This window comes from Periplaneta americana, chromosome 16 (assembly GCF_040183065.1).
Source record: "Periplaneta americana isolate PAMFEO1 chromosome 16, P.americana_PAMFEO1_priV1, whole genome shotgun sequence".
Lineage (NCBI taxonomy): Eukaryota > Metazoa > Arthropoda > Insecta > Blattodea > Blattidae > Periplaneta > Periplaneta americana.
In genome coordinates this window covers 3559834-3569498 of record NC_091132.1, presented here as the reverse complement: position 1 = coordinate 3569498, position 9665 = coordinate 3559834, and the positions used below count along the sequence as shown (strand labels likewise).

General features: G+C 34.0%; 1 non-coding gene across 1 annotated transcript; it reads left to right on the top strand.

Moving 5' to 3' along the window:
• Positions 1 to 6850: 6850 nt before the first annotated feature.
• On the top strand, positions 6851 to 6923 carry TRNAV-UAC (transfer RNA valine (anticodon UAC)). The gene has a single exon. It is a non-coding gene; the product is annotated as a tRNA-Val (tRNA).
• The last annotated feature ends 2742 nt before the right edge of the window (positions 6924 to 9665 follow it).

Sequence of the window (9665 nt, the reverse complement as noted above, 5' to 3'; positions counted from 1 at the left end):
GCTCAACTTATCACATTATAGATATACCATTATCGGAAAATATGAATGTAGATTGGTGCATGCGTATTATATACTACAATGTGAACAATGAGTTAATTATGAGCCTCTACTGTAAACAATTGTGGACTCTAATTAAAATGTGGATAAAATAAAAAGCTATATAATCTGTGGTCAATCATGGATTATTTTAATAATCTATACTATTATGATCATATTTGGAATTAAATCAATGGCTTTCTCAAAACACGCTCTGAAAATGTTTCATACTACAGAAATTCCGGCCTATTTCACGGCCTCCTACAACAACGGTCATGAGCACATATTATCATCTCTGTATTCGGCTATCACGGAACTGCCATTTATAAGGCCGTGAAAAAAGAAGACGTTTAAGAAGAGGAGAGAACATGCAATTAAAATAATGCTGAGTAAATAGTAATTAGCTTGAGAGAGTTGGGAGCCTAAAATATTTTTATTGCAGATGTTTTATCGAGGCACCTAATGGACCTATGACACTAGTAAATGGCTGTCGTACACGCTGCCATATGCGGAGACACCGGAATGGACTACACGAGATGACGCTTACAGGCGCATTGTTGCCGCTCACATTCCACAGCGAGATAAAACAAATACATCAACGCATGCGCAATAGTATAGTTGATGCGCACATTTTGATTCCTTTCACCAAATTGTGTATGAGTAACGTGAAGGTATTAAGTTCTTGGACACAACAATATCCAGACATAAACGGAAATAGCTGTTAGTAGGCTTATTTGGTGGACATAAGTAATATGGAAGCGATTCAATGGTTTCTGGTTTTTCAGGAAATGAATTTAATTCATATATTATTATTTTATATTTCTATCTTTTTAGTTTTTATTTTATTAATATTAGTGTTATGGGGGATAAGCTCTTTAACATATTTTTATAATTTTTATTGTTTTTGGGTGATGTTGGTTTTATAATAATTATCATTTTAAGTTTGTTAAAATTTTATTTTTTTAGGTTTTGATTTGTAATTTATTTAGAAAAAAAAATATAATTTTATTAATGTAATACATTTATGGAAAGCGATTTCATATGATGCTTTAGGTTAAGAGAATGGTTAAATTTGATTTTCTTCTCTAATTGATGTACAATTTTCATTATTGTATTAGAAATAACATTACTGCAACAACTTATATTCGATATGTTTTTCGAAAAAGAAAATTTCGACCTTAATCATTCATTCACTCATTCATTCATTCATTCATTCATTCATTCATTCATTCATTCATTCATTCATTCGTTCATTCATTCATTCATTCATTATATTTCGTACATCTTACATGAGCAATGAAGCTTTAAGATGTGGAACAAGTCAAAATTTTACAATATTACAATTAGAATTTTTACAAATTTTTACAGTTTTACAATTTAGTAATTTTCTACAATTTTTACAATTTTGTGCAATTTTTTACAATATTTTGGCGAGATGTAGTGAGATGAGGTGAGGTCCGAAGATTCGCCAAAAGATTACCCGGCATTTGCCTTTTGGTTGGGGAAAACCTCGGAAAAACCCAACCAGGTAATCAACTCAAAGGGGGGTAATCAAATCAAAGGGGTTGATGCCAAAGACTCGCCATACACCATCCGGCTTCAGTCCCAAGGCTGTGGAAAACTCGGAAGAAACCAAAGACCAAAGGGGGAGCCAACCCAAGCCCGAACGCAGCTCCGGATCAGCAGCCCAGCGAGTCTGCCGACTGAGCTACATCGATGGCTCTACTAAAAGTATACAATACATAGCCAATCAGATTATTAAATTTGCAAACGCAAACGATCATTCATCAGTTGAGCTATATGTATAATACAAGACAAGTAAGTTAATTAAATTTTTAGGCATAAACAATTCAACCAGTTGTGATATACAGAAATTGATAGGGGAGAGTCGGGTAGTATCGGACATCGGGTAGTATCGGACAGTGCGTTTCTTTCATCTACCACCATATGGTAATACCTGGATGGCATGGTTACGTTTCTCTATGCGACATCACAGAAACGTAACCATGTCAATCAGGTTCTATCATCGTGTGGTAGATGAAAGAAACTCGCTGTCCGATATTACCCGATATCCGATACTACCCGACTCTGCCCTAATACATATCATGCAAACTACTTCAACTTACAAACACAAACAATTTATCATCAGGATGTAACAATTGACTAAAATGTATAGGCCTATAAGATGAACCATAAGTAATATCATTAATTTTAGGGGGTTTTTCTTTGAGGTATATTAAACAAAAAAGTTTAATATAATTTTGTTCCATTTTGATTCCTTTTCAACTTTAAAATGTTTTGTATGAAACATTTTCATAGCGTGTTTTGGAAAAGCCATTGATTTAATTCCCAATATGCTCATAATACAGTAGTTTATTATAATATAATTAATGATTGAAAGAATTTCAGTCTTGCTGTTTAAAAGAGCATAAATTTGACCCCAATAACTGTAACAATATAAATAATTTTGCTGAAAGAAAAGTTACTTTTGTTCGGATCAGATTTCTGCTCATTTAAAGGACAAAACTGAAATTCGTTCTATAATTTATTATCATAATGCACTGCTGTCTCATATTGACTTAGCATCTTGGTAATTAAATAAATAGTTTCCACAAAAACGCCATAAAAATAATTTTATCTCGAAAAGAAAACAAAAAAAAAAAAAACGACCAAAATTGTATTAAACATTTGTGTTTGAAATATATCAAAGAATAACCCCCTGAAGTTAATATATTACTTGCAATTCATTGTGTATATCTCAGCCACTTTTAAAGATAAATTAAAAATCTCTTTGGCATAGGTATTACTTCTAACAACACGTTCTTTAAAATGTATGGAGTAAATTTTTGATATTGGCTTTCTAAGATTTAAGGCAAACAGTTATATTTTAAGACTGTATTTTAGTGGTAATTTTATAGAATTATAAAGACATCTTTTCTTTTCACTTGATTATTTATCGACACTGTATCAACTACAAGGTTATTTTAGCGTCGATGGAATTGGAGATAACGAGATTATATTTGGCGAGATGAGACCGAGAATTCGTCATAGTTTACCTGACTTTTGCCTTACGATTGAGGAAACCCTTGGGAAAGGCCCAACCAGGTAATCAGCTCAAACGAGAATCGAACCCGCGCCCGAGCGAAACTCCTAATCGGCAGGCAAGCGCCTTAGCCGACTGAGCTACATCGGTGGCTACATATCTTTCAAATGCAACAAAATAACAGATTAATTTTCCCGATAGCCTATACAATGTGTGTGCAAAATATTATATAGCCTTTGTAGCCGTGAGGGGGAGGTGACGGAGGAAATTTGGTCATTTTAGTCAAAAACCGCATTTTCATTTTCTTGCAAAAATGAATCAGCAATCTCTTATTTATATGTTGAACAAGTTTAAATGCCCTACGGCGCTCGAAAGCATAAAAATTACGCAATATATAAATGGCTCCATCCTTGAATCATAGTCATAGGTAATATCATAAGATATACGTGTATTATCATGTCGGTAATTAACGCGAGAAAATGAACCAAAGAAATTGCATTGCAATAAAAATATTTCGCGAATAATAAACAAATAATTAATAAAAAATAAGATAACATAATTATATTACTTTTAACAAGATATTCATTTAAGTTGCTAACAATATATTTCATTGCCCGGCATGACCCCGGCCTCCTGCAATATGAAATTCCTGTGTAAACATATGACAATTGCTGTAGAAATTATGATTACTGAAACAGAACAATTAAACAAATATTTGAGGTTATAACATTTTATTTTGAACTAGGTAATTTTATTTAGTGAATTGTCGAGAAGTTGAGAACCCTCGTGATAATAAAATAAGACTGTTTCGTAAATATATTAATAAATAATAATTTATAACAAACACTGAACAGATTATATTATAAATCAAGATATTTAATACTTAAATTTCTAGCATGACTATTACACAATGCCATGGCCCACTGTATTATTAAGGAAGCAAAGAAAATATTTAACATCTGAACATCAGGTGCGACAACATATTAAAAAAAATGCGCATCAGATGCGACAATATTGCAGTTGATAGTTGTCTTTGATTGGTTAAAACTCAATAAATTCTTACGCTATACTTGTGCATTGGTCCAGTTTGTGTACTACAGCAAACAGCAGCGTTTTCAGAGCATTTCAGAGCTAGGAGAACTCATTGAAGATTACGTTACTAAGATTATTTTAAGTTTTTATGTGGACTTAGTTTTTTTAGTCCTTCGTTCTGCCATCTGCACTCGTTCTCTGGACAGGCCAGAACATCTTTCTCTGTTGTCATTCATTGTTATGACTGCCATCTGCGTTCCCATGATGCTCCTGTGTACAGGAGGAAAACTGATAACAATCAACATGGATCTTCTCATCGTATTACGCGATGCCCCGTTGTTCTAAAGCTGTTAGCGAGATGAAATCGAATATATTGCGCTCCACGTGGAGGAAGCAGCTGAGACAATGCGTTTTACATTTAATGTTAACCCCGTTACACGTTCTTCCTTGCCAGCAAATAACTCAGGGAAGTAAAGAAATTTATGTCAGTTCTTGTACGTTAATTTCCCACTAAATTTCGTAATTTGTATATTTAATTAAATTTTAATTGCTAATAGATATATGTCCACTTTAATTATCAATGTTTCTGTTATTGCAAGCTTCGTACTTTTTCATTTCAAATTCAGGGGCATAGACTGTCCAATTGTTTGAACTTTCTTCAAAATATGCTTTCACTTTTAACTCTTAAATTTTTACAGTCGCACATAGAGAACACTTAGCGTTGAAGTTGGAGTGAGGGGAGGGTTATTGTCTGTCTAATACGCAAGGTTGAAATTCTATGAAGGGTGAAAAAGAGTGAAAAACACTGTAATATCAAGGAAAATAAAATTGTCTGTAAAGGTTATCAACAGTAATCTCACTAGAGGTTTTGATTTATCTAGAGAAAATCAAAACTCGAGTGGGATTTAATTGACTATTACACGATTAGAAGAAAGTATATAAAGATTAGAAGAAATAAAGTGCTCTAATACAATAAAATATTAATTGATTTACTAAAATTCTAAACTGTCTTGAAAATGTATTATAGTACCATCTCATTACTACAAACATTCCGCTAGATGGCAGTAGTGTGTTACGTTGAGCTGTTCTGTTGTTACCAGTTGTGCCAACTATACAATCTATGAACGATTACTAGTCAAGGCTTTGTTGATTCAGTTTCATTTTTATTAAAACAGTTGCATTCCACTTCAATTATCAATATATATTAAGCAATCTGTGATACGTAACTATCCATAATCTCATACAGCACAAGCTATAACAGAACCTAAATAATATAAACAAGATAAATGATAGAAAAGTTTTAATTAAGGATGATGAAATAAACATGAACCATTTTAAAAGGTACAATTATTGAAAGTACAATGTTGGCAAACAAAGAAACAAATGCTACGGAGATGATAAAAACAAATAAATGCTAGAGAGGTGATAAAATTGTAGGATAAGCAGCCATGATTGGTTGAAACACGTGTTACTACTGTTTTATTGGTTAAAAGTAGTATGACGTATTAAAAATACAGTAGTGTCTGTTAGAAATTTAATAACATCTTGTGAATTAGATGAAAAGCCAGAGAATTCCAAGTTAAAAGTATTGGTTGTACAGGTCTTGCCTATCGCACTGTAGATGCTCTGTGATAGTCATTTCTATGGCAACTGGTCATTTGATGGAATAGCCTCATGTGCCCAATGCTTTTTTCTTAGCCTGGAACTCTCTATAAATAAGAATAGATACATGATTAAATATTTTTTTACATTGTTGCATATACGCAAATGTCATTATAAAATTGATCGATTGGTTGTTCCAATGATTACTTGGTTGTTTCGTTTGTTTCCTGAATTTGGTTGTTGGTTGTTTGGGTGGTTGGTTTATTGGGTACTTGGTAGAGTGATAGTGTCAAATTCCAAGATATTTACGACATATTTCGTCCATTGGTTAATATGATATATGTTCTGAATACATCAGTGATAGAGTTGAATTTCGGATACTTTCGTATTAGTTCAAATTCGAACTTTGCTCGTAGGTATGAGTCTTCTGAAAGATGGAACATTATTTATTTATTTATTTATTTATTTATTTATTCTGGTGTAGTTAAGGCCATCAGGCCTTCTCTTCCACACCACTAGAAATACAAATACAATAACAATATAAATAAAAAGGAAACAAATACACTCCAACCAAAGTAAAGCCACACAAAAATATACGCAGGTTGCAGTCACACAAAATTTAAATGATTGATTAAGTATCATAATTAATTGTATCCTAACTAGTTAACTAACATAAACAAGACAAAAACATGCAGAATCCGTGAACGACCTAGAGCCATCATATTGAAACAGTTCTAAAATGCACAGATTTATTCGTCTTGTGTAAAGGAGGCCAGGGCGTTTCGCAACCGTTGCAGTTTTTAAATAATTTTTACTTCTAGTACATTCTTAATTAATAAAAACTTACTTTTATTCCAACGTCAGACAAAGAATTTTTCTCCTTAAATATTAATTGTCAATATCACAGATATTATTCTGTAGGACAAATTAATAAATCTATAATATTCTCATAGCTGCAGTGCATATGTCTGTACAGATTACTGTGCACGTAACTGCGGAATCCCGGCCAAACAAGTCAGCTGAGTGCGCTCCTAGTATAATGGCAGTTGACATGCGTCAACATGTATGCCTAACTTGGAGTCAGGCCAAAAGGGAACCAACGAAGGAGAGGGGTTCGGTCCGGTGTTGTGGATAGAATTCGGCGTAGCTCAGTGGTTAGAGCGCTTGGTTCTACGTACCAAGGAACCGGGTTCGATCCCCGGCGCCGGAGCAAATTTTTCTCCTTAAATATTAATTGTCAATATCACAGATATTATTCTGTAGGACAAATTAATAAAAAATCGATAATCTTCTCAAAGAATAATTAGTTTATTCCTTCATATTCCCGTCTAATTAAGTCGGAAGTCTTTTGTCTCTGCTTGATTCATGGTCGATAATTTTGAAGGCGTGGATAGAATCTGCGAGTGAAGTTTTAATGGACGCTAATTCCTTCCACAAGAATAATCGGGTTGCTGGTCATCTCAGATTACTGTATGTACCATTTTTGTATTGAAACAACCTGATTTTGGTTAGCAATCGATTGTATTGATAAGCTCTGGAAACAATATCAAAATCGAAGAGAAGAGCTGGATTTATTTAGATTCTGCGTTCACACGCGAGAGCACTGTCTTGTCTTTTTCTGTCCTTGGTCAGAAACGAGTTCGTTACAGGAGCGTCAGAAATTTGCCCAGATTCCGGCATGCGGAAATCGGTTTTAAAATATTTCGGGTATTCGCAGCTACACTTGTGGAAACAGGATTTACTGCAATTTGTTACGCCAGTGACAATTAAAATGGATAGATATGAATTAACTCAACAAATGATACAGGAAACAAACAAAAAAAAAACTAGCATTGGATGCGAATTAAATGAACAGATCTGAGGACTTCTAGGTGCGTCTCTTGCATTATTAAACTGTTTAATTTTCATTTTTAAAACGCCCTTTTTCTTTTACATATTCGAACTCTTGCATGTGTACGTGTTCCAGAATGTTATAGAAAAATGTGATGAAAAATATTTCTGAATTTTTCTTGCTATAACAAAGTCTGCAAGGGAAAAACAGTGCAAACGATTTTAAACCTTTAAGCGTTAGTTTGAACTGCATGAAGCTACATTGCAGGCTTCCGTCATCCAACCCGCAAAGTAATCACAAAATTATCTCTTTGGCAGGCATCTATTATCATCACTAACTTCTCTTAATATTAAAGATGAAATACATAGCTTTATTTTCAAACTGTTATAGCCCACACCAGCTCCCAATCACGGTAGAAGAGCTCGATCTTGATCACGGGCGCATAGCTCATCCACTGTAACGTAGACAACAGGGATGTACATGCACATGCAGCGAATAAAGGCAGCAAGTATTACAATAACTTGCGTTACTAAATTTCTGGCTATGTAATAGGGCTAATTATTCAGTTATTTAATATACATGTACATATATAAACAAATCGCAATGGGAAGGGTGTTTTAGGAACAAAAAGAGAAATAGGAAAAGTTAATTGTATGTAAACCATTTTCTTGTTAAAAGCAATTATTTAGATTTTAGATTAGATTTATTTATTTAACCTGGTAGAGATAAGGCCGTCAGGCCTTCTCTGCCCCTCTACCAGGGGATTACAACTATAACATGAACAATAAGATTACAATTAATATTAAATTTACAATTACAATTACAATAAAAATTAAAGTACGACAAGAATACCTGATTAATGAAAGCTAGACATTTTATCATAGAAGTTAAGAACAAAGAATATTTTTGTATTTACAAAATTACAAATTAAACCTACAATAACAAAATTCTATAGTGATGAAATTACCGGATATTGAGATATTTTGTGGTAGATTAAAAGAACTATTTACAAGAAACCATGTCTGAACGAGTCTCAATTACTGACCAAGTGCCTAGTAAGTTTGCGTTTGAATTCAATTTTATTTCGACAGTCCCTGATGCTAGCAGGTAGCGAATTCCAGAGTCTTGGCAGGGCTATTGTGAAAGAGGATGAGGAGGTGCGATGGGATGGTATTGTTAGTATTGTTTCATGGCGAGAGCGTGTGTTCAGATTGTGGTGGGAAGAAAGGTAAGTGAAGCGAGACGACAGGTACGAAGGAATAGAAGAGTTCAAGATTTCGAAGAGAAAGAGAAGTGAATGTAAATTTCTTTTCTTATCTAGTTTAAGCCAACCTATTGCTTCCAGGGATGGGGTAATATGATCATATTTACGAACATTGCTTACAAAACGTACACACAAATTATGAGCACGTTGAAGTTTCATTTTGTTGTCGCTGGAAAGGTCAGTCAGTAAAATGTCAGCATAGTCAAAATGGGGAAATACAAGGGTCTGCACAAGGGACTTTTTTAAGCAAGAGGGAAGATGAACATTTATCCTTTTTAGCACATGAATAATAGAATATACTTTTCTGCAGGTTTCTGTGATTTGCATGTCCCAGTTGAGATTATTATCCATGTGAATGCCAAGATTTTTTACCGAAGAACTGAAAGGGATATGCATTGTACTTACTTTAACGGGGGAAATATCGAGGTGCTTTACAGCGTCGGTTTGCCGTTTGTGTCCTAATATGATTGCTTGTGTCTTTCCAGGATTGATATTAAGATGGAATTTCTTTGTCCATGTCACAATCGAGTCAATGTCTTTGTTCAATTTATCTATAGCGTCATTTATTCGATCTAAGCGGGAAGAGATGTAGCATTGAAGGTCGTCAGCATACAAGTGATAGTTACAATGCCTTACATGAGATGTAATATCACTGACATATATCGTGAACAACAATGGTCCGAGTACCGAACCCTGTGGTATACCTGATGTTATGTTAAACCAGGAAGAGCTTCGATTCCCGGATACAACACATTGTTGTCTTTCCCGTAAGTAGGATTCGAACCAACTCACAGCAGTCTCTGACAAATGCAGATTTCTCAATTTATGGGTGAGCAGGTCGAAATTTACAGAGTTGA